The 24,310-nt window shown below is 39.3% G+C and overlaps 1 long non-coding RNA gene across 2 annotated transcripts; it reads right to left on the bottom strand.

Annotated features, from left to right (window-relative positions):
* Nucleotides 1–861: 861 nt before the first annotated feature.
* Nucleotides 862–24,230, bottom strand: LOC144246237 (uncharacterized). Of its 2 annotated transcripts, XR_013339906.1 has the most exons (6): nucleotides 21,559–24,230; nucleotides 21,174–21,297; nucleotides 19,118–19,178; nucleotides 16,744–16,822; nucleotides 15,145–15,229; nucleotides 862–2,915 (listed from the first exon to the last, which is right to left on the bottom strand). It is a non-coding gene; the product is annotated as an uncharacterized LOC144246237 (long non-coding RNA). The 2 variants fall into 2 exon arrangements; XR_013339905.1 differs by lacking the exon at nucleotides 862–2,915 and having other exon boundaries at nucleotides 14,760–15,229.
* Nucleotides 24,231–24,310: the final 80 nt, after the last annotated feature.

Genomic DNA, 24,310 nt, shown 5'->3' with positions numbered 1-24,310 from the left:
CCTGCTTTTCTGTGCCTTCTAGGCTCTTACCTTGAATATCACTGAGCTGAAAAGAACAGAGAAGTGTTTTAAAAACCTCTTTTCAAATGGATGTCCTTGAATGGATACAGCATTCTTTATCCTTTGCCCTTGTAACATCACTAAACAGAGATGTTCCACAAAAATACTAAATTATAAATCAGTTCTCTTTTGCTAACAGATTAGATGAATTAATTAAAAAGCCCTTAAGCTTTCAAAAGTGCATATATATTTTGCATAATCTCCTTGGATATGTTTTAGCAAATTAATAAATGAAGGTTTATGATTTCCTTTCCCCTGTACTTCTCAACTAATGTGCTTATCTATAAAATTCAGCAGTGGGAAAGGATAATTATCCTTAATAGCTGTATGTGGAGAGCAAGACAGGCAGGGAAGCCAAATGTCTGTGCAAAGACTTTTCTGCAGATGGAAGAGAGTTTGGTCTTCCTGAGCTCCAATCCTGCCAGCCATAAACCACTTCCAGACTGGGAATGACACAGTTCCCCAGAGCTGCACAGCACACAGTACCTGGAGGTTACTCGCAGTAACCACAGCATGGCCAAAACCCCAAGCACCAAGTGAGTCAACTTGGGTCTCTGCGGGCCTCAAAAATACAGCCTAGGTTTTCAAGGAGTCAGAGCAAATAATTGATCCAGGTCACCAAGATCCCCACTTTGTGCCATGAGCCTCAGAACAACCTTACTTTATGGAGTTTAAAAGGTCACATCTCATTTGATTTTGTGGGTAAGAGCAGTACTTACAGCACTTGGAACTTCTGCTTAGTGCCACTTAGGAATTTACCATTAACCCAGACATGATCCAGCAGGGAAGACTTGGATTCCAATATCTTTTTCTTTTCAATATTATTAATCTTTAATAGGTGGCTTTTGAACACTGCAAGAATCCATAAAAGAAAATTCTCCATATTTTTAGTGTCTTTAAACTGTTGTATCTTGAGACCTTTGATCCTGTGCAAAGAGCTTTTAAGAGCCGTATGTTTGGCTTAATGAAATTTCTGCTAGGAATAAGCTGAGGAGTTCCTAAGGACCATTTTACTTAATGGTCCTTTTTTAACTCAAGAAGCAACCAACTGGATTTCTCTTTGCTTTGGCAAGCTTTAAGCACCTACCCTTTCATCATTCTTTTATCATCAACTCTTTCTAATTCTCTCCTCATATCGTGCAACAAAAACCTTTGATGTCCCAGAGCTGTGCCACGTCAGACACCACAGAGTTCTCACCACAAGCTAATGGGCAAATTGCACTGCTGTCCCATGTAAAAATATACAGAGTATTCCCATTTTCTGTAGCATTGCCCAAAAGACTATAAAAAGACATCATTACAAATTGGGGTAGACATCTCAACATTCATTTTTATGTGGTTTTGGTTATCTCTGGTAGTTTCTCACATCCCGGTTAAAAAACATTAATGCTGGACATATATACATGCATATATGTTTTGTGAAAACTTTTTATATTCAGCATATTGTACTTCTTAGTGTGCAATTTTATATCTTTAGCACAAAAAGTCCTGCAGCTCTTTAGAAACCACTTTGAAGATTGAATGTCCCACTCACGCAGCTCTGTCAGTAACAGCCTATGATTTATCTGGCAGATAAATAATTTTTCATCTTGTTTGCTAGGGAGAAATATGTCTAAGATTATAGCTTACATTTACTGCAAGATATTTGTGTAAACTCCTGGACGCAGTGTCAGCACACTCCTGGCAGTCACCAGTACATCTGGCTATGCTTAGTGTGAACTAAGACCTCCACAGCCTCTCTCCTGTCAGAGAGCTCTGCTTGTCTCACTCACAAAGGCATACATGCCCTTACTAAATGGTCCAATAACCAAACAGGTGAGAAATCACAAGATTTGATTTTTATGTTTATGGACAGCCCCTTGAAAGCCAGAAAGCATGACAATTGAATAAATTACTATACCTGACAGATCACAGCATTAGCAGAATACAGCAGCAGCTGGCTGATGCCAATAAATCCCTTAGGAATTCCTGTCATTCTCCAGGGAATGGTAGTATAAAAGCCTCAAATAGAGATTAGCCTCAAATAGAGAAAAGCCTCAAAAAGAGCTGACCCAAACAACTCAAGATTCAACAATTATTTGGAAGCTGTGTATTTGCTGATGGATCCAGCACAGCTGAATTTGTCCCATGATATCCCATGGCAAACAAAAACCTGGGGACCCCAAAAGCAAAGCTGAAAACTATTTTGCTTGCAAATAAACAGCATAAAAAGGCACATGCTGGCAAAACCACTCACTGAGGAGAAGACAGCAAGCATGCTGGCAGCATACTCTCACTAAATAAGAAGAGAATAATTCCACATTATTTTTCAAAGGGAAAAAAGATTTTACCTGAATTTAGTATTTTGAAAGATTCTGGAAAACTCCATAAATAAATTCAAATCCCTGATTCTTCTGAGAACACAACATATCCTGGGAGGGTCAGGAGGCATATTTGTTTCTGATTTCCCTCCTATGCTGCGCTCCTTTTCTTTCCTGCTTAAGTGACAATGCTCCCAATGTTAATTCCAGTTAGTGGATCCTTAGATGTTACATAAAATGCTTTGAATGTATTTGTTGCAGATTTTTAACCTAGCATAGTTTGAAATGTGAAAATAAAAACAAAAACCAATAAAATATGAAAGGCTGACTCTGGTGTGAAAGGGTGAGATAAATAGCAGATACCTCCTCACTGCCAATTTTCTTTGCTGGCAGGACATCTGACAGGGCCATCCTTAATTGTGTGCATTCCACATACCTGAGCCAGGATGTTCCAGTAGTCAGAACTTCATTTTCCCTCTGAAAATTCTTGGAGATTGATTTTTAGTCTTCTTTTTCAGGCTTCAGTGAATTCTTAGATTAATGGTCTCTGGAAATCTTAAAGTACATCTATGTTAGCATTTATTGATAAGAGTCAGTGAAGTAATTTCTGTCTGTTACACTCTGAAAAGATAATTATGACCACATGCAGCAGAAAAACATTTTTCAGCTTTCCTAGTCTGGATGTAGACTTTGGAAATCTTTTCATCTTACAAACTAATGTTATGCCTATTAGTAATTATAAAAGAAATTTAAAGTAGGTTTTAATGGGATAGGGTTCTGTGGTCTTGTTCACCTTCACTGATGTTTATAAATTTTAACAGTTACTCAAAAAATATTTACACCACGTACGAGGTTTAATTTGTAACACCTAAATTTTTAAACATATTAGGTGTTTTTAATCTGTGAATCATAACTTTACCTACTTTATCTACTTTTAGACAAAATGACCAGGTTTCGAATAATTCAGTTTCTTTTAAAATTTTTAAATGGTTTTAAAAGCAGGCTTATATTTTTATTGCCTTAGCCAATTTAGAATGAACAGAATTTTCCAGCCCTCAATTTTATTAAACCTACCATTCACCATCATTCCAAATATAAAAAACCAATTTTAACAACTGCACAGGAAAAGAGCTACAGCCTTACATAGTTTGTTATATGAGAACAAACAAAAAATGCATTCTTTTCTTAATAGTCAACACAAATTCTAAGGCTGCTGTTGCAGGCCACAGGAAATAAGAGAGATAAAATAACAATTTAGTCAATAAATGCTACCTAATATCTGGAGTTTAATTATAGAAATGAAGCAGAATACATTCATGCCAATTTTCATCCCAAAAGAGGTATTTTAAAACACAAGCAGGCAGTTCTTAAGTGACCCACAGACACATTATTGTGTTCCAAAGATTGTTAGTTTTAATTGTGACACCCAAGGGAAATAGAGGAGAATTGCAACTAGACAGAAACCACATGAGTAGCTACATCTCCTACCCTCACTGAAACGAAGGGCTCAGTACAGGATTTAATCAGGAGAATTCCTAACTGAAGGCAGCTGGACAAGACAACCACGCACACAGATTCCTGACTGCCAGCCATGGGCACATCCATTGACTGCATTGAGAGCTGAAACAAAACATCTCTAAGTCACAAAATTATTTGAACTGGAAGAGACCTTAAAGCTCACCCAGTTCCATGGGCAGGAAGAAGTCCTGAGAAAAACCTCTACTACATTTTTAAAAATATATTTTGATTGGACTTTCTAAGTGAGAAGATCTACAGAACTAGCCATTGAAGTACAAAAACTTCAGAGAAGATTGAGAAATGAAAGTGCATGTAAATAGCAAAAGTGAAGTGTTGGGTGTTTTTAAAATTACAGTTTAGAACTGAAAATATGCTCAGATAATGGAAAACCTACAGAAGAAACAGAAGCCTAAAAAGCCTAAAAGGTGCTTATGACTCTGTGCTACATTAGCAGCCTTGCCAACCTAACAGTGTTTTTGCCTTTAAAGATCTTGTCAGAACACTTCAGTGCATTTTTATTACGAGTTTTATATTATTCAGATCCTTTCCTTTCCATTTCATTTGGTAAAATAATTTCCATTAAAGACTTTCCAATCAAGACAGGCAGGGATTTTGAATTGGAGCTGGAAGCACAAGAATCCATAGTAGTAAGATAGTTTACTTAACTGAATTTGCCTTAGACACTGTAGTTTATTAAGAACTACATTTTTACAACAGACCTCTGCCTCTGGAAAGATGTGAAAAGTAAAGACAAGATCTATACTCACATAAAGGACAAATGTTCAGCTTATTTATGTGTTGTGAAGGATATGACTTCATCTCTACTATGTATATCTTCTAATCATGTTTGTGTAGTATAGGGCAGTACAAGCCCCTGGTGCTACATAAACAATGGATAATGACTAAACGCACGTAATCCATCTCCAGCAATTCTATTATGATTTCAGGAGTTACCTGGAAACCACCCTGAAAACATATGTGCAGAAACACAGTGAAAGAGACATAGAATTATATTTCCTTTTCTTCTAATTAGACCTATCAGAGTCCCATCTCTTTTCCAGAACATAATGAACTATCATTAACTGGAGTGGGATGCTGTCTGACAGAACTGCTGAATTTCTTCTGATTTATAGCATAGACTGTCTGCTGCATTTATTGTGAGTCTGCCTGGTTTTGTCTGCCTTCCTTCAGAGCCAGGAGGAGCCCAGGAGGCTGGGCAAGCAGGGACAGCATTTCCAGTTGTGACACTTTTAGGCACTCCTGTGAGCTCTCAGGACTCCCCAGAGCCTTCTCTTCTCCAGGCTGAACCTCCCCAGCTCTCTCAGCCTTTCCTCATAGAAGAGAATCTCCAGTCCTCAGGGCCTCCCCCTCAACTCGCTCCAGCAACTCCAACAACAAACCTTGCTTGGTCTACAGGGGCACTACTTTGAAATAGCATTTCACAAGGCCAGGTCCAACATCAAATAACCTGGTTTTATAACTGGATGGTAATTACCTGTTTTTTCAGTGCACTGGCTAAAAGGCTGACTCAAACAATAGTTAAAATAAGTTAAAATAAGTTCACTGGAGAAGAAATCTGAAGCCAGGGAGCAGCACAGTGGTGTGATGCCCCCTTGTCAGGGAAATCTGGCTGGTCTTCAAGCAACATGGCCACATGTTCAAGGAAAAAGCAGCGTGCCAAATCATACTAATGTCATGTACTCATCGACATGGCCAAATATCGGCCAAAAAATCTGGCTTTCTGATCACTTCTAAAATATTCCAGTCAGCCACAAACTTTCAAACACTTCCTCAGGGAAGTGGAGGTCCTGGAGACATGACTGAAACATTCGTGCCTGTGGGTCATTCTGCCACTATATCCTGCCTGTTGCCATAAGAATCTCTCTTAGCTTGGGAGATTTCGGCACGTTTTCCCAAAGCTGGTAAGCATTCAAAAAAATTTCAATGGATCAAGTTACTTGAGGCCAAATGTTTATGTTTCATCAAAGCCCAAATAAAACATGCAACTGCGAGCACAGCAGTAAGCAGTAGTAGGAATGAGAGGCAAATATTTGACTTCCACATGTTAACCTGAGTCTAAGTTTATAACAAGGTTCCTCTCCTGGAGGGAACTGATTGGGAATCACACCAGACACAAAGAATTCTGTGTGTGCTCCACAGGCATTGCTCTCCTCACATGAAGGACAGCATGGCCATGGGGAGACCAGCTCCTGGACACCTTAGGAATGGCTCAGAGGTCAAACCACAAAATGCGTGTGCATAACCCTCATGAAGGCAAAATATTACTCCAGGGGCCATAGTGGATCACCAACACACTCCCTACCTCCTTGGGTTTGGTTGAAACAATAGACTCCCTACCTCCTTGGGTTTGGTTTAACCAATACAGTCCCTGCCTCCTTGGGTTTGGTTTAACCAATACAGTCCCTGCCTCCTTGGGTTTGGTTTAGAGCTGCAGCAGGGACTCCATAGCTCAGCCTGTGACAACATCAGCCATGGAGAAAACAACTGGAGTGCTCTGCTTGTATTGATACAGCAGACACAGCTTCATGTAAACTCCTCATTAAACCATCATGTAAAATTACAGAAGTAGGGAAAGAGAACTCCATAGTATTCAGAAAAGAGACCTGAATACATTTTGAAGCTGCTGTTCCTATTAGCATACTATATTGCTGAGAATAAAGCAGAGGCTCTGAGTTGCATGTTATTCCTCTGTCTCTAACATTTCAATCCAGTCACCCCATAAACCCAAGGACAATTAACTTCCAAACTGTTGATAGTGCTACTCCCACTAAAGTTCACATTTTAAGGCAGCTCAGCATACATCCAGCCAGAGACCAAATCTACCAAAAGCTATGATTTTAAAGCTCAATGTCAAAGTCCTGGGCTGTAAAAATATAGTCCCTGCCTGGTTTATTACACTGGTGGCACATGTGAAATTAGCCTTCTAAGACAAGGATGAGACAAGCCCCCAGGATTTTTGTGGAGGTCTGAGAGGTAGAGACTGACTGTATTTAGCTTATGCTACTCTCTGTTGCCCTTGAGGAATACGGGACACACTGTCTCTATTTCTGGTTTTATTATTCCTCCTTTTGGCTTTTGTGATCTTGTTAGACTATTCCTCCTTTATAAGAACAAGTGTGCTTAGCAGAAAATAATGGCCTATAGTCCATTCACCTCCTAAATGCCTGCTTTGGGTTAAATTGCTATTACTTATCAAGCTCAACACACTGAATTTACAGAGTAAATAAACACAGCAGAAAATGGACAGAAAGGCATATAAAACACAAGCATAACAGTGGAATTGTGTACTTACATTTGATACACCTACTTTTATTTCCCTTCTCAGGTCTTTTGTTTCTGTCCCTGATCCAGGCCTTGAATTTTGAGAAACACTGGCCTCAATTTTTGATGTACAAAATCAGACAGCTAAAAGATTAGCCAGCTGTGAAATGCCTCAACAGCATCCCCCCACCTATCTAAAAAGCTCCCCAAAGACTGCTGGGGATAGATTTCCTCCCTTTAGACACAATATCAAGCAAACGTAACATATTCAGAACCATCCCTGTTACTGTGGCCCAGCATTCCTGTGAAATAAGGACAGGTGGCTCATATTACATAGGTTGTTTTTCCAGGTAGTCAGGAGCTCATTGGGTCTGAATGCAGAACAAAAACAGCAGCCACTCCCATCCAAGTCCAAGATCACAAAAGCACCAGGGTACCTTGTCTTTTTCTGGGGACAGATCTCCCTTGTTTCTACAGAAAATAGAGGTAGCTCTCAATTTTATACAATCACTCTTGCATCTCAAGTGAACGGACACAACACTTCTACTTTCCTGGTCTATTGTTCCTGCTGCGATCCAGCTCTGCAATCAGACTAATCAGGCTGCTAAGAACTTTTCAGGGAGCACAAGTATTATTAATCCTTCTCTGGCTCCACAGCTAAGAGAGCTCAGCAGCTCTCAGCCTGCATAGACCTCAGACGCACAGCAAAGCACTGAACTTCCAAAAATGGCTTTGAAAGGGGATGTGGCACAGCACAACTGGACCTCTGAGGATTTTAGCAGCAATCTCTGTATAATGCCAAGCTGTGTAAAATACAGTGTAATTCACAGTGCTCCTTTACTACCAGAAAGAATAATTAATGCAGGCAGTTATTATGGAAGAACACAGCCAACCTCATTTGCATCAGTGGTACTCTGCCAAATCCTTTACTTTTGTGATAAATCACAATTTCCAGGCCATTTTAGAGTCCCTTTGTATGAGCAGTATGAAGGGCAGAAGAATAAATAAAAAAGGAGAAAGCCTGAAATATAAATATATTTTAAGGTGAGGAGTTGAACATTTTCAGGTACATTAAATTTCATATTGAGTATGAAAACACCAGAAGAACCCCTGAAATTTTGTTCTGGTTTGACTACTGTGTAAACCCTGTCTCATGAAAGGTCTAAAAATAATTGATGCTGCAGCTACTGAAGATTGTCCATAACATAATGAAAACCATTGCATGAACTTTCAGTTTCTCAGAGCTGTGTGATCAAAGCGAGCTAAATCATTAATCTGCTTTTGTAAGGAAATGTGTGAGACATCTGCTGGCAGCACATTCAAAAACTACCATTTTTTCCCCTACTGGTTAAGGCAAGGACAGAGATTAAAGTCTAGTTCAAAACCCAGTAAGATTAGTAGAGTAAGTCCTGTTAGCTTCAGTGTTTTGTTTTTTTTAACCTGATCCCTGATACATAAAAAAAAAGGCTCGAAGACAGCAAGTATGCTTGCCCTTTTTTTTTATTTTTTCCCTCTTTTCTGGGGTAGCTATAACCTCCTGCCCTCCTTGCTGTGCAGTGCTGAAATGCAAACTGAAGACTTGCCTTGCTCTCAGAATGAGGCAAAGATAAACAACTAAAGAACACAAAAACAATTTTCAAAAGGCACAAGCAAGAACTTAGAAAATAACTTTGCAATATCTATTCTAAGTCTCTTACTTTACAAGGCACAGAAGATGCACATTTGGGCAAGGGATACTGGCAATATTGGCCCTTATGGATCACATATCATCAGGCTTCACCCAACAACCTTCAATTCTTGTGGTTTTCAAGTTTGTTTTGCTCTAACCCTCAGAAGCCATTACAGTGGAAAACAGAGCTGATTCACTGCTATTGCAGGGGGCCATTCAACTTGACATAAAAGATTGCCCAATTTCTGTCTGCTCTCTACATCTATGCTCAAGTGAAGTGATGCTGCTATATCTAGATGGAAGTAGAGATAAATGGAAACAAACCACCCAGTTCTCCCCACACATTTCAGTTTTCTGGCATGCTAATTTGAAATTAATTACTGTTTGCGTAATAACAAATGGAAGGTTTAATTAATTCTTTCAAAACCACACCAAATTAAACACCCTGTGTACAGTCTACATTCTGTGTGTGAAAGGGATACAGTGAGCACATTCAATGGGGTGAAGGAGCTTAAGTCTACCAGGAAATAGTCACTGAAATGATGACCAGGTGTTTTACTGAAGCTGCCAGGTAAAAAGCTAAAGAGAACAGTTTTCCTGCTGGCAAACAGCAGACAAAGCTGTATGCACCCACCTAGAATTACCTGCCAGAAGACTTCACCCTGAAACAGTTTCTCTTAGGGTTTCTTACTCCTTTTCCTCTGTTCTTAGGATACATTCGAGGCATATTTTCTCAGATTTATTAACACTACAGCAAATAAATTTTCTAAGTTTGAAAAGTTAAGGCTGACATAAGTGTTCTTGAAAGACAGAATCCAGGCATCTCTGTCAGGATTAAACCTGCAGTGTTTCTTTCACAATTTCACTGGAAACCCATCCTTTCTAGAGAGATCCATTTCAGGATCAAAATCTCTTGGTAGCAGAAGATGAGATTAAGTACTGACAGATCAAGATATGATAATAGTAATAAATGTGATGGATACAAAGGAAAAATAAGGCTAACGATTCCCTATAATCTGTGTTTCTCTACTGAGTTGTCACATAGGCTATGTCATTTGAATGGTTGTTGTCATTGTGCTTTGCTTTTAAACTCAAGAGAAATAAGCAGTTCCTCCTCACCCTTTATATAATTCCCAATAAATACCCAGATTAAGTAAGGTCTGAGAGGCAGTGACACAAAGAACACAATAAACTTCAGCTCTTTCAAAGGCCTTTGTGTAGAAATGGCAATTTTTTAAAGCTGAGTCAAGGGTGCAGTTTTGACAGGGTGCAGAAAACACTCATGGAATATGATGCTGTGGAAAAGGCAACTTGTAAAGGGCCTCTGAGGAAAGAAACCACCTCAGCTCGGAAAACAGCTATATTCCAAGCAGTAATTACAAGACCCTGACTTTTTAGTTGTTCCAATTAACTCTACAGCTGGAAAATACTGATTTGGTTTTTGTTCAGAACATTATTAACTGGCTTCACTGGACTGATAAATAGTGATACCAGTGCTTTGGTATCTGACTGTTCACTGTCTGCATTTGGTCCTGAGGGAGGTCTGGATTATATGGACCTCTGCTAGTCTTTTAAGCAGTCCACTGAAACCAGTTAATAATTTTCTGAACACAAATACAAAAATCCTCACTTTTGCTACACTGAAAGCTACCACCATTGCCACTCATGCACATAGTGTTCACAGATAAACATCTTCTCAGGCACTTAAAAATATCACTTTCATAAAGAAAGCGATATAAATGCTGCACTTCCTGGGGGAAAAATAAAATCTAATACAGGCAAGATAATATTTTTTCCACAGCTGCTTAATGTGTACAGCTTAAGGGTAGGACTACATAGAAGAGTTAAAAACCAGTAGGGGATCAGGATGAACTACTTCAGACAGTTCATTTCAGTCCCAAACAAGCCATACTGGAGAAAGCTGACAGAACTCTTTAATGTTACATAGAATATACACTGAGAACCTAAGCACAACTCTTTCATATGTGACTACAAAGTGTCATTTTTCCTTCATTTCCTGCCCCAATACCTGCCTGTTTGTACAAAACACAACTGTTTGATAAGAGGCTTTCTTAAAATACTTCAGTTGCATTTGAATACAAAACTCTGCTGTGCCTAAATGACAGCAGAGCTGTAAGCACAGGCCTTTCACATTTCAATTAAGAGTACACACCACAACACCGATGGAAATGCCAATTGTTGCCAATGCAGTCACAAAGTTGTCTCTCAGCTCCACTGCCTCCACCATTGTACCTTTATTTTCTCACTGCACATCTGTTGGAGCAGATCTTGCAGGCAGATACAATAATAAAATATGCTAAACCATTTTAAGACAACCTATCTTCACAGGATTAGTGTATATGAACTGCTTTGGATCATGTTCACCCTGGAGAAGCACATGCTTGTCATCATATCAAATCTGAAACCATTACAGCAAGGATCTATTCCAAATTCCTATACTTCAAACTCCTTCATAAAAGAGTACATAAACCCATCAGATTTGCCTTGGCTAGTATTTCATGCTGCACACACTTTATACTTTTTTCAATCTGCCCCTTTAATTAAAGCAATTACACTATCATGACTGTCAAGAACTTTTCCCACTTCAGCCAGATATAGCAAATGACTGGGCAAGCAACAGTGCTTGAATTCCACAGGCTGACTTCTCCAGGAGCCAGATATCCCTCAAGGACAGCAGAGTCCTCCTGCTAGAGCCCTGCCTGCACACACCCTTGTGTTTGAGCCTGTGACTATTGTGCCAGCTCTCCTCATGCTGAGCACTTGAAAAGCCCTCCTGGATTTCACACATCACAGTAACACCATCAGGAACAACTTCAAGTGGCTCTGCTGTAGACCAAGAACATTCCTATTAAGAAAGAAGTTTGCCAGCAAACTCTGTGAGCACTACAGTGGGCTGGTGAATAGATGAGCTGAGCTGGGACTGACAATGAGGTGTCCAGCTCTGCTGGCTGCTCCTCTACCTCAGCACTGCAAGCAGTGACAGGAATGTTCGTGAGGCTTCAACTCTTGGCAAACTCTGCTGCCTGCAAACAGGCCTGAAATTGCAACATAAGCAATTCTCACTTGTGCCTTCCTGCAAAGAGTCATCTAAAAGCACTGCATCCAGATGTTCCAATCAGTGTTTTCAATTTACTCCCGCTCATAAACCAAACGTGTCTCGGGGATGACTCGTACATCCCCTATATGCTTTTACATATGACCTACTCCACACACATTTCTATTGCGTGAGGAATGCTTTGCCAAGAAGGTTACTCTCAACATTAGAAATTAAAAAACAATATTCCAGGCCAATTTTGAACAACTTCTACCATAAAAACCCCATTTCCTAATTATTTTTTTTATACACAGAGTGCTGAGAAAGCCACAAAAGCAGGTTTCCCAGGACAGCATGCTGATAATTGGTTGCATTTTTGTTTTAGCAAGTCATCATGTTTTTTCTCCACTGTGAAATTGGGCCAATTCTGTCTCCTGTTCTGTCTCTTTGGTGCAAAGAAAGCTTCCCAGGTGAACCACCTGCCTTGTCTGGCCCAGACAATGATTAAACACAATCTATTTTACACAGATTTATTCTCTAAGTAAAATCAGTATTTGTAAGTTTTAATTAAGAATGTCAAGTTTCACAAGAGGCATTACAGAACTCATGACATCTAGTGATAGAGACTTAAAGTATGAGATGAGAAACAAAAATATGATATGAATTTGACTTCTAAACTTGATAGCATCCTGACTTGTTTGAGAATGAATCAGTTCTCTAATTAAGGCTTGGGGATGCTCTGGGAAGATGGATTTTCCCCGAATCTTTGCTGACTAACAGAGACTAACCTCATCCCTCAGCTTTGACATGATACAAATTCTTGATGAGCTTTCCTGGCCAGACACATCTGACTATGCAATTGATGCTGGCTGCAGACTGATGGACTCTTTGGTAGGCACTGAGGTAGCAGGGGAAGATTAAAGGCTCTAGGATGCGCCACTGGAATTTAGAAACCAACTCCCAGTCCAGAAAAACAAAGGGAATGGGACTGCCTCCAGCCCAGCTGGGGAGCATAGAGAAAACAAATTCATTGTGTAAGAAATAATAATTTTCAGAAGCAGATCCTGTGTGCTAGGATCAAAGGGGCTGGTAAATTAAGGCCACTCCAAAGCAGTGGTATAAATTAAGTGTCATAATGCAATGATATTTATGAAACTTCCTGTGGCAGAAAATCTTTCTACATCCTAAAAACTGAATCAAAATAATTAAGAATTAATACTAGTCATTGTTTTTCATAGCTATTGTCATGCTGCTGCAGGATTTTGGCACATATATCAATAATCCTATTTCATCTGCATGACCACAGACCTCTTACTGGGAGAAAGACCAGTCATGTTTTTGGATGCTGGGCAAGTTACAGCTTTCAGTAACACCCACAGTCTTCTCTGATGACAACTCTGAGCTTTCTACACCTGAGATAAAGACAAAGGCAGGTTTATTTATGTGGGAAGCTTCACTGATTTTTGCCTAGACCTCAGCTTCTTCAGGCTGAGAAGCCAGAGACAACCCATAATGGCCATCTTTCTTTTAGAAATAGATGGAACATTGCTTCTGAAAGTGAAGTCAGAAGTGAGCTATCTTCCCTACAGGGCTGAATCCATACACCCTGATAAATTGCTGAGATTCCCAAGGATTTCATGCAGTCAAAAAAAAAAAAAAATTCCAAAGAAAAAAACAACAACAAAACCAAAAATAAACAAAAAAAAAAACAACAAAAACCCACAACAACAACAACAAAAAAAACCACCAAAAAAAACCAAAAAAACCCCCACTATCAGGGATACAGTTGCTACAAATACTCTATACTTTTTGGCTTTTCATCTTGAACTAGTATTTTTTCCTCTTTCAAACTCTACCAGTTCAACACCAGGTACAACCTAATGTGGATCTAATTATCACAAATGGGCAATCAAGCTCATTATCTAAAAGAAGGAAGCAGAGCTGCCAAGTCTCCCTTTTTTCCCCTTTCCTAAACAGGTTTTCTTCTACCAAAGCATTGCCTGGAAACATTGCCATCTTTTGAGTGCCTTGTGTATTATTAGGGATATGAACACTGCCTAAAGAGAAGAGAATAAAGCAATAAAATATTTAGCCAACTCATGAGCTTTACATGACTCAACTTCATTGGCACTGTTCCTGAGTTTTCTTCTCTTGAAGGATGAATTCTATTCACTTTCTCTCACTTCAGTTACTTAATATAAATTGAAGAGGAATAAAAGAAGTTAAATTAAAAGGTTATTCTAACAGCCTTTGAACTGAAGGGGTGGAAAAATGAAGTTCCATTTTCTTTCATGTGCTTGAATCAGAATTGCTATCAAGGCACACTGATATTGGCAAACTTGCATATTGTGTTTTTATTCCATCGACTCCACACACACATTCTGGACACCCTTGTTCAGTATTTTATCTGTGTAAGTCCAGAGATATGGCACAAATGTTGAAGTACCAGTAGAGCCTAGTCTCAGAGACCAGAGCAGTAAGGCTGTGCTAGATCAAATCAGTATCTTAAACCAGCAGCTCAGTTTGCTCAGTCTCACCATCCTATCACATGCATTTATGAGATTTGGGAATAAAACACCAGGGTGAAAAATCAAATGCTTCCTACTCCTGACAGTCATGGTCTTGTGGCTGTGCCCCATAAAAGATTTAAACCAACTACATTTTGGGAAGGAAGCACAACATATCTGGTGTTACCCTAGGAAATTCCTAAACCATAAGGCTCCAAAGTGCCACATACTTGAAGCACTTGAGGAATGGGATGCCATCTTTTCTTCCAACAGATTTCAGAAGCAGCTTGTATTTGATGAGCAGATGTCTATTTTCTCTCACTTTCTGCTCTACAATTTTGATTCCTGTTACACAGCTGCCACCTTTAATTCACCTCTTGTACCTGACAGAGCTGCTCAGAGGTCAGTGAGACATTGCCTATGGCTCTGCCAACTCATCCAGCAGCAAACCAGGAACTGGCCATGCCTCGTTCCTGTCACGGGAAGCTAAAGGAAGGGGAACTTGAAATGGGCTGTGTCACCCTGATTCTTAAGATTTTCTAAAGCCTTCTGAGTTTACATTCTGTTGTAAAACTTTCCCACACAATTTCTGTAAACAACATATTGTTTGCATTCTTTTATGGGGGTGGAAAAACTTGATGTACTAGTAGTTTGTCCAATGTCTTTGGAGAGGTGGCCCCTTCACTCTCCAATCCAATGTCACCTTTAGGAAAGTATAAAAGTCAGAGTCAAAGAATAAACTTTCTTCTTTACCTTGCAAATAACAAGTAGCTCGCGTCATACTTTCACATGTCCTATAGCAACAGGGCTGCAGTTGGTATTGATTTTCAGAGTCCACCTGAAAGGACAAGACCCCTTTCTCACCAATTCACTACATGCAGAGTGTGTAAAACCATGCAGATGCAAAAAGAAATAATTATAAATTTATCCTTGATAATTTTAGGCTGGAAATTAAGAAATGTGAAATTATTCAAGACATGAAATTTTGTATTAAACTTTCAAAGTTTCATTAGAGTTCAGAGAACAAAGCAGACAACCAGTTCAGATACAGGTAAAAATAGAATAATCTTCTAATAAAAGTATTCTGAGGGTCTTCCAGAGTTTAGTGTTATTCTTAATCCCTTAGCTACTAAATGGAATAGTGCAAAGGGTATTTTATAAAGTTGATCATTACAGGACTTGATATACTTAATAGAAAATAATTTCGCATTAAGAAATTGTACTTCGATGAATAATTTAGATTTAAGGACAACATTTCTCAATTAACATTCCCTCCCCATTTCAAAAGCATCCCAATTCTCCCGTACCGAAGGAAGGAAGGTAACGATGCTTTGCCTCTGTCCGTGTTGCCCGAGTGCCGCCTTGTGGGCATTGGCTGCAAGTGCAGCCGGATGAGCTTTACGGCCTTCCACACTCAAAGGCAGGGCAGAAAGGAAAACCACCCAATTCCGCCCATTTCTTGTCTTCATGAGAACAAAATGGCACTGTGAATTTTGACGGGGAAGGTGGGAGTCCCTCGGAGTCCTTATATCCGTGACCGCACCGGTAACGTTCAGCTTTCACCACAAGGACATGAAAGCTCATGCTCACCTCACTGTTTGATCTCCTTACAACATGAAAGCCAGATTACGTACTTGGTCAGAACGTATACATTTTGCTGCCCATTTTGACAGAATGTCTTTGCTATATCTCCTCAGCAAACCAAAGAGCCTGCACACAGAATCTGAGAACTAAAGCTCTCCTTTAGTTTAGCAGGATTGACCCAGGACTTGCCCACAGTGACCCTACCTTTGCCTTTTCTGTGACTTTGAATAGCTGTGATGTCTACACAACAATCATACAGGTTTTTTTATCTTTTACAAGACTGACTGCCCAAGAATAGAAATTAGATAATTTGTACCCTGTATCGCAAATAAAAATATTTACATCGCTAGGTCTCAATAAATTTCCTTTGAAACAAATATTAAATGAGGAGAACCTGGATTGTCTGTGGTCTCCCACTTCTCCATCAATACACCTGCTCAACTGTAACATGACATGTCCCAGCAAAAGGACAAGCTCCTTGGCAGCTGATTGTCTGCTAGATCCTGACTGCTTTCACCAAATAAGTGACAGCAGCTGCCCATAGTTTCTTCTTAGCCTCCTTTTCTTTAGCTTTTATGTTATTTCAGATTATAAAAAATACTTACCAAATATTCTCAGCTCTGCTTTCTGGAGCTCAACTCAAATCTTCTACAGGAAATTAAGTAGTCATGAAAAACATGTTTAAGAAGGGCAACCAAATAAGACTCACTTAGAAATAGTAAATTGCTTTCATAGCAACATAATCCTACAAGAGTACTAGGTACTTACTCTGACAAGAATAATTTGCAGACTTTAATCATCTATTTCAGCAATAGCTGTAGAACACTGACATCTTCAGATGGAAGACCTATTGAAGTACATGAAAAATAGGACAAGCTGAATATAAACCATTCAAATAGGAAATAATTATTGAAACAGGTTTTTCCTTCCAAGATTTACTAATTTGGCTCTTTTTTTGAAAGAATTACACATGGCTCCAGAGACAGTTACAAAATGTTAGCATAGACATGAAAAAACCCCCAGCCTTTCCAATATGTGATTTGAGTAATGCTTGAAAGATGTCAAAAATATGAGAGTTTCTCACAAAATATCCTATTAAGTGTCAATAAAATCTACAGTTCTTTACTGAGACATTTTCCCAAGGATTTACTTATTATGGCAAAGCCAACAATTTATAATCAATTTATAGTCTTGGTACAAGAGAGCAAAACACAGCTTTTTTTTAGTTTCTCTGTTTCTAGCAGACCTTTTTCATCACATGCACTCTCAATATTTGGATTCATTTTTATCAAAGCAAGTAAACAAGCTAATTCTGAATTTATAATCGTGACAAAAAGTACTGAAATGCTGTGGTCCTGTTGATAACTCCGCTATACCCAAGGAGCAGTTCTACTTTTGGCACTTCTCAGCACATAGGTACTCTAATGATATTTCAAGTAGGTGTTGTTAAAGAAAATGGATTTTTTTTCCTTATAAGGGCTTTTGGTGAATTTTATTCTGGATTTCAAGGATATAATTTCATAGGATAGTAAGTGATGTTCTCAGATGTCTCAGTGACAGGTGATTCAAACAAATGTTAATCTACTTGAGAAATTAACATACCATGTTAAAGCCTCTTATAAAGACCTTACAATTTGAAGCATTTTACTATTTAATCTGTTTATCTCCAAGTCAAAGTTTTAGCACAAACTATTTTCATTAAAAAACTCATCAAGCAAGTGCTCATTTCTCTGAACAGAACCACCCCAACCCAAACACAGGAACATAAGGACACAGATATTGCAGCTGCCTGGTTAAACAGAACACTGTTAGCGAGAAACTCTGTTAAACACTCTCCCTCTCTGCAATCAGTTCAGCTGAAAGTATATTTTTATTTATCATGAATAGAGAAAGGAATAAGAAGGCAGAAAAAAAATTAAAAGCAATAAAAAGCACATACATGTAACTAGTGCTCCTACTGTAAAATGAAGGAGTTGAAATAGGCATGGTAAAGACCAAGAAGGAACTTCAATATAAACATTCCTGATCCTCTATGAAGTGCAGCAGCTCCTACTCCTGGGCATTCTGCACAAATGAATCCTTCTTAAACCCCAAGGCTGCAAGAAAGACTGGCGTGTTATTAAATTATACCTGTACTTAGATGAGAATGGCTACTATGAGTTTCAACTTGACCAAAATCAGGTATTAACTGACAAGACAGTACATTTTAGTCATATGTGAAGATGAATTTCGAACACCAGTGCAGGTCATCTAGCATCCAGACTCTTGGATAATTGCTATAGCAAGGAAAATTATTATCTATGTGTGTGTTTCCATAATTAGAAAACACACTGAAAGTTCCTGGAAACCCACGAACTATAAAAGCCAGGTTTCCACAAAAAGACTCAATTCTTGTGTAAATACAGAGCCTTTGAGCACCTATGGATTTCTTACAGGGACACTCCTGTGCATACTGGCCCAGTGCCGCAGGAACACAGGAGAGCAAGGAATGACCATTTCCTACTTTCGCTCTCTAGAGGTCCTCCACGACCTGTAAAAGCCACCACCGCGGCTTCTGCAGGTCCCCTGCTGCTGAGCGGCACCGGACCTGCAGCTTGTATTCTCGAATAAGACACCGCCTCCCTCTGCATTCACCCAAACAGCTGCTCACACTGCATTTAAATCAGTGGCAGCTCTAAGAATATGGTGGCACTGACTGTCACAGGCATGTCCCAAACTAGCAGTTGTCACTAATACAGAAGAGTTAATTAAGCTTCAACAGTGAAAGGTGTTTTCTGGCCCTGCCATGCATCTTCATTTTTGGCAATGACAGCACAAAGCAGCCTCTGGTATCAGCCTGAAAACACAACTCAGACAGGGTACCCTTGGAAACCACTGAATGCAGATTGTGATGCTACCTTATATCTACTGAAGGAGGAAAAAGACATTAAAATTGAAGTTTCAATGAATTAATTTCAGCAGGATTACTCAAGTGTACATGTAGGAAAGACAATGGGTAAAGCGTGCAGTAGGGAAATTTATTCTCCCATCAAGACTGTAAAGCAGAAAATGGGAAATGCCTCAAAGGTTACTGCACTTATTTGCTTATCAGCAGATGACAAATCCCTTTTCTGCCACTAAAACACAAGAACTAGAACAGTACCATGGGCATGCTGCAGCAGCCTTCCTTTCAACTTCCTTGGCTTCGTTGTAGACCTCTTTCCCTAAGTAGAAATGAATAATCATTGTAAATGCAGCTCCATTAACTTAATGTCTGCTGATTTAAAAAGGTCATATATCCAACAAGATAAAGAGAAAAAAATTAAATTGGGAAAGCAAGGCTTTATGTATATGGACATTCCTGAACAGTACTAATTTAAAGTAGCATTTTCCACTAATTCTCTGGAGTTCTAATTGAAGTTCCAACCTCAAAGTGCTCTTCCTCACAGCAAGACTTGCCTCTCTCACAGCTGCATGGCAAGAGTCCAGTGCAACACTACCTACCCGGGAGTAATGACACAGGATCTCCTCCCTGACATCTGCTTGGGAAACAGCAGTCTTGGAGGAGCAATGAACTCCTCCTTGGTCATTGGGCCCTGCTTGGTGGGTGGTGGGACAGACCTTGCTGGGCCTGTGTTTGCCAACACTGCTGATAATTGCAGGCTTGGCACCAGGGTAACCCAACTTGACGGCGCTGTCAATTACCCTTATCCTCCATCTCACCTTCCCCACCTCCAGTGCATCATTGGCAATTAGCTGGGAGGTACCTGAAGGCAGGGACCAGCTCTCTCATATACCAGGAGCCACACACCAGGGTCCAGGGGCCATTTGTGGGTGTCACTGCAACACAAATGATAACCTTGGCTTCTGATTACTCCACAAACACAGCCCCTGCTTAAGAGATGTTAATGAAATGCTGCTTACTGCATGTCAAAGCATGTTAATAGAAGTAGCTTGATTTTATTTTTTAAGCAGATAATTATCAGATTCTCACAGTTTTTTACTTTCAAGGGATACATCAACTATTTCATGGAAGACTAAAAGCGATAAAATATTATTCAAGTAATAGAAACTGTTTCCAAATCTTGCTTCCTTTTCTATTCAATTACTAATCTATCCTCCATTGTTACACTAGATGATTCTAGTCATAATAAAATTTGCTACAGGACAGTTCAGTATAGTCTAAAATGCCAAATGCCTTAATGAACTTGTCCACCAGGACTCAATTCTGTGTTGCATCTTACTACAATATTTCTCCAAGAGCCTTAGTCCAGTTTATCTGTGTTAATAGTTCTCCCCTCCCTATTTGTGAATCTCCCTAAAGAACACCACCACAGTACAAAAGCAATTCCAGAAACAAAAGCCAGGATTGTTTTCACATCATGTGTTCAAGATTTCCTTTCCTTTTATTTGCCATCTGGTAACCTCCAGATCGATCAGGAAAATTACCTGTGCTGTTCTTCTGAAGCTGTTACATTGACAAGAGTACCAATGTATATTCAAATGAGCCTGTAAATACACAAGTGTCTACAAAATAAATACACCAAGTGTTGGCTGCATGATACAAAAACACAGTAATTCAGATTATTGCATTGATAGGTTAAAAGATTAGACCCTATAAATGCTGCAGTGTATGAAGGCCATATTTTATGTAGTCTCCAACAAATTTTTCTAACTGGTTGGTCCATGTTGCTCTGAGCTGCAGTATTCTGTAACAGCAGACTGGGAGGTACTTATCCTAAATAAATACTGGGAAACCTCTTAACTGTCCAGCATATTCAGTTGCTACCTAAAAGCAAATCTGACAAAGCATTCTGATCCCTTTTTCACATGTACTCTCATGAGAGCTTCACCTGCACTCAGAGTTAACCTCAAGGACACACCTCTCTTACCTAATCAGTGTACAAAGGAGCCAGAACCTCATTCTATACTCCTTTGAAGTTAATTATCCCTACTACTTCTAAGAACAAAACTTTAGTTTACTAGAAGTCCTTCGTTCTCAAGGATTTTGACTTGCTCAATTATTTCTGAATTACAGAATACCTAAAATATTCCAAGAAACAGATGGTAAGACAGAACCAGTTCTCCTCACAAAGAACCATTTTTTTTCCGTAGCACGGGGGCGTAGAATATTTGTGATGTTGACATTTGTGACTTGGTAAATACCAGAATGTATACTTTGTACCACACAAGCCTACTCAGCAAGAACTCATACATACCTGACTATTCACAGGGAGCTGTAAAAGGAGCCATCCCATGTCAGAACTGGAAACTGAAATCAGGGCAGGGCAGCTGAATCCAGATCTTCATCAGTAACCTGAGTAATGGGGTTGTACAAGAGCGCTGTAAAAAATAATAGCAACATAGGATAATTAGAAGTGTTTTTCCATTAATTACAGATAAGGACTTGGATTTTACATAGGTATTTTAATGCCAGAAAACAAAGTGCTCTGAAACATTGGCTTATACACATCAAGCATTTAAACAGTTATGATAAACTGACCAATAAAAACTTGTATTATTTAAATGCCTGTCCAGAAGTTACAGTAAGGAAAACCCCAGTATTTGCAAGAATATAGATATTCCCTTTAGTCCAGAACTTACCCCATATCTAAAATGGTATCATCATACCTATTGTCCCAGATAATCTCAGAAATAGCATCTTCATGTATTGAAGGAACACAAAGATTTCTATCTTTGTTTCTTCACTGTGAAATCAGTAAGGAGAGAAAGCAGTAAAGTTACTAAATCAACATAATTTTTGTTATAACTCTAAAAGTCATGTCTGAGGAGTGCCTGTACATTTGAGACAACACTCACATGCTCTTATATGTAAGGCAGAGTTGCACTTCAACCAAATCCACAGATTTCTGAGGTTTCTGTTCAAGCCTATTCTTCAATACTGTGTAAACTGGCATACATTCAACAGTGTTACTAGAGAGTAATATGATAGCCATACATTCCTCTTTCTGGAAATAAGGAAAAGGTATTCAAAATAAGCACTTAAACATATGAAAAGGAAAACACTAGATAGAAACAACAATGTTTTCATGATTTTCCATTAACAGTTCAGGATCTAATCTGCCTTGGTCAGTGGTGGGTTCAGGAATGACTATTCCCTGACATATAGCTGCAGGCCAGAACCTTCCCTCCTACATAAAAATGCTTTTGGGATGGTTTGTTACCAATTTTTGTAACACTCATGTGGATTGTGTTGCTGCATTGGTTCCTTCTACCCCTCTCCCATGTGCACATAAATCAACCTTTATTCATGGATGGACACAGAGCTATCCCCATTCCATCAGGCTGCTCCATGACACATGGTCTTCTGCTCTGACGTCTGCAAACACCCAAGATCTTCTGATACCTCGCCCATGACTTGCTGGTCTGCATCACCTGAGCACACCCATGGTGCACGTACACATTTCTGGCACTTCCAGCAGCTTTATTCCAAAAGGAAAAAACATCCAGGTTAAACATACATTGGAAGGTCTCTTAGTCAATAACATACAGAACACTGAACACACAGTAATTTGTTTTGGTGAGTTAACAGCATTTTTGAGGGATGACATTCCTTTTCTATGACACCATTTAGATAAGGGAATTTGGGAGGGTTTGCAGTTCCCGGATGCTGGATGCACACCCTGAGAGCATCCTGACTTGGTGTTGTAATCTGACCTGATCATTTATTCTGTGCTGGGCAGAACAAACAAATGAATAGCTCTCCAGACATGCAAGATAATGGAAGAAACAATCCTTGGAGGCAAGTGTGTGATCTGGATGAGCTGGGAACTGGAACATGGGGGTTTGCCACAAGTGGCCATGTGGACAAAGGCTAATACACCCTAACCTCTTTCAAGAGCCACTCAACATTATAGGATGCAGCCCATAAAAAAAGAAATTAAAAGATTGAGAGCACCAGTGCAATTACATGATGATTTTAATTCTTATGTGGATGTTGATCATGGATTATAGATGGGTTGGATTCAGCCACTCCCTACTTAAATCTAAAGTTATTGCTTGGCATTTTCAGAAGTGTTTGCAGTACAACTGACATCCCAAGTGGAGAGACAGCATGGAAAATTACAAACTGGTGTTTTACTGCAACCCCCTGTTTGCTCTTGTGTCTTGTGTCACTTGTACTTATTTTCTTAATAAGCATTTTAATATGGGGTTGCTATGCAAGTTGCATGTTTTTTTTCATGAAGCAGCAGAACCAGCTGATGATCTTACTGACTTGTGAGATAAGTAATACAAGATGCTAAAGATCAGAACAAATACTTGATTTTCATATTGTACTTGTTCCCATTGTAATTAGTTGAAGAGCAGCTGTCTCAGAACCCAGACCAAACCACTGCTAGTTAAGCCTTGGTCCTTGTTTGAAAATGCAGAGTATCAGAATATGAGTGATAGAACAGAAATCACAATTTAGTATGACACTACTGGGTCCTTGGTGTCACTAGACAGGGTTCCTAAACAAATAAAGAACACCAAGAGCTTTTTCTTTCTGCCCCTATTTCTTGTGGGTTTTTTAGGCACAGGCAACCTCAGTCAAGGGACAGAAGTAATAAACTCGGTAAGAAGGCTCATAAAAGAAAGCAGAGGACAGACACCACCAGCTCCATGTCACCCAGTCAGGGTGACAGCAAAGATTATTTCCAGCGAAGTAGGAACTGTGCAGCTGCAGAAACAAACTACTCTATCTCACTATAGTGAGGTATGCAAAGGCAGGTGTCCTTTCCACTTGTTGAAGGACTGGATATGCACAGACTGCCAAGATTAAGATTTCCCAGGGAAATAGATAGGAACATTTATCCCTTCCCCTTTGCCTCTCCCCTCGTCATTTACCCATTTCATCTCCCTTGCTGTGCTTATCACTTGATTTCTTAATTCTCTAATCTTTGCGAAGCAAATGGAATCTAATAAAAATCTTCATTAAATTAGTGGTTCAGAATATTCCATCCTGTTGACAGAAAAACAGCTTATCACATTATGCGGACAACAAAGCAACATACAAGGACTAAGAAAATCAAAACAAATCCTCAGATGACCATGTGGCCTACACACATTTTTTTGAGTTCATTTGCTCCACTCTGGACACTGGCAGGGAGCTGTTTTCCAGGACACCCACTCCTTTTTTGTATGGTGGAACTAAACAATTAGTTCAACCTCCACCACATTTAACGTTTGTTATAGTAAGCAGAAGAAGCTTTTCACAAGTGGTTACTACTGACTAGCATTGAGCTTCCCTTCTACAACTACAGTCAATTCTTTCTTTCTTTAGTCAATTCTTTCTTTCTTTGTCTCTCTTCCCCCTTTTATATTTCCAAGTTAAAGCAAATGCCTTCAGCATACC

Source organism: Lonchura striata, chromosome 4 (assembly GCF_046129695.1).
Source record: "Lonchura striata isolate bLonStr1 chromosome 4, bLonStr1.mat, whole genome shotgun sequence".
In the NCBI taxonomy this organism is placed as follows: domain Eukaryota; kingdom Metazoa; phylum Chordata; class Aves; order Passeriformes; family Estrildidae; genus Lonchura; species Lonchura striata.
This window is presented reverse-complemented; position numbering and strand designations above follow the sequence as displayed.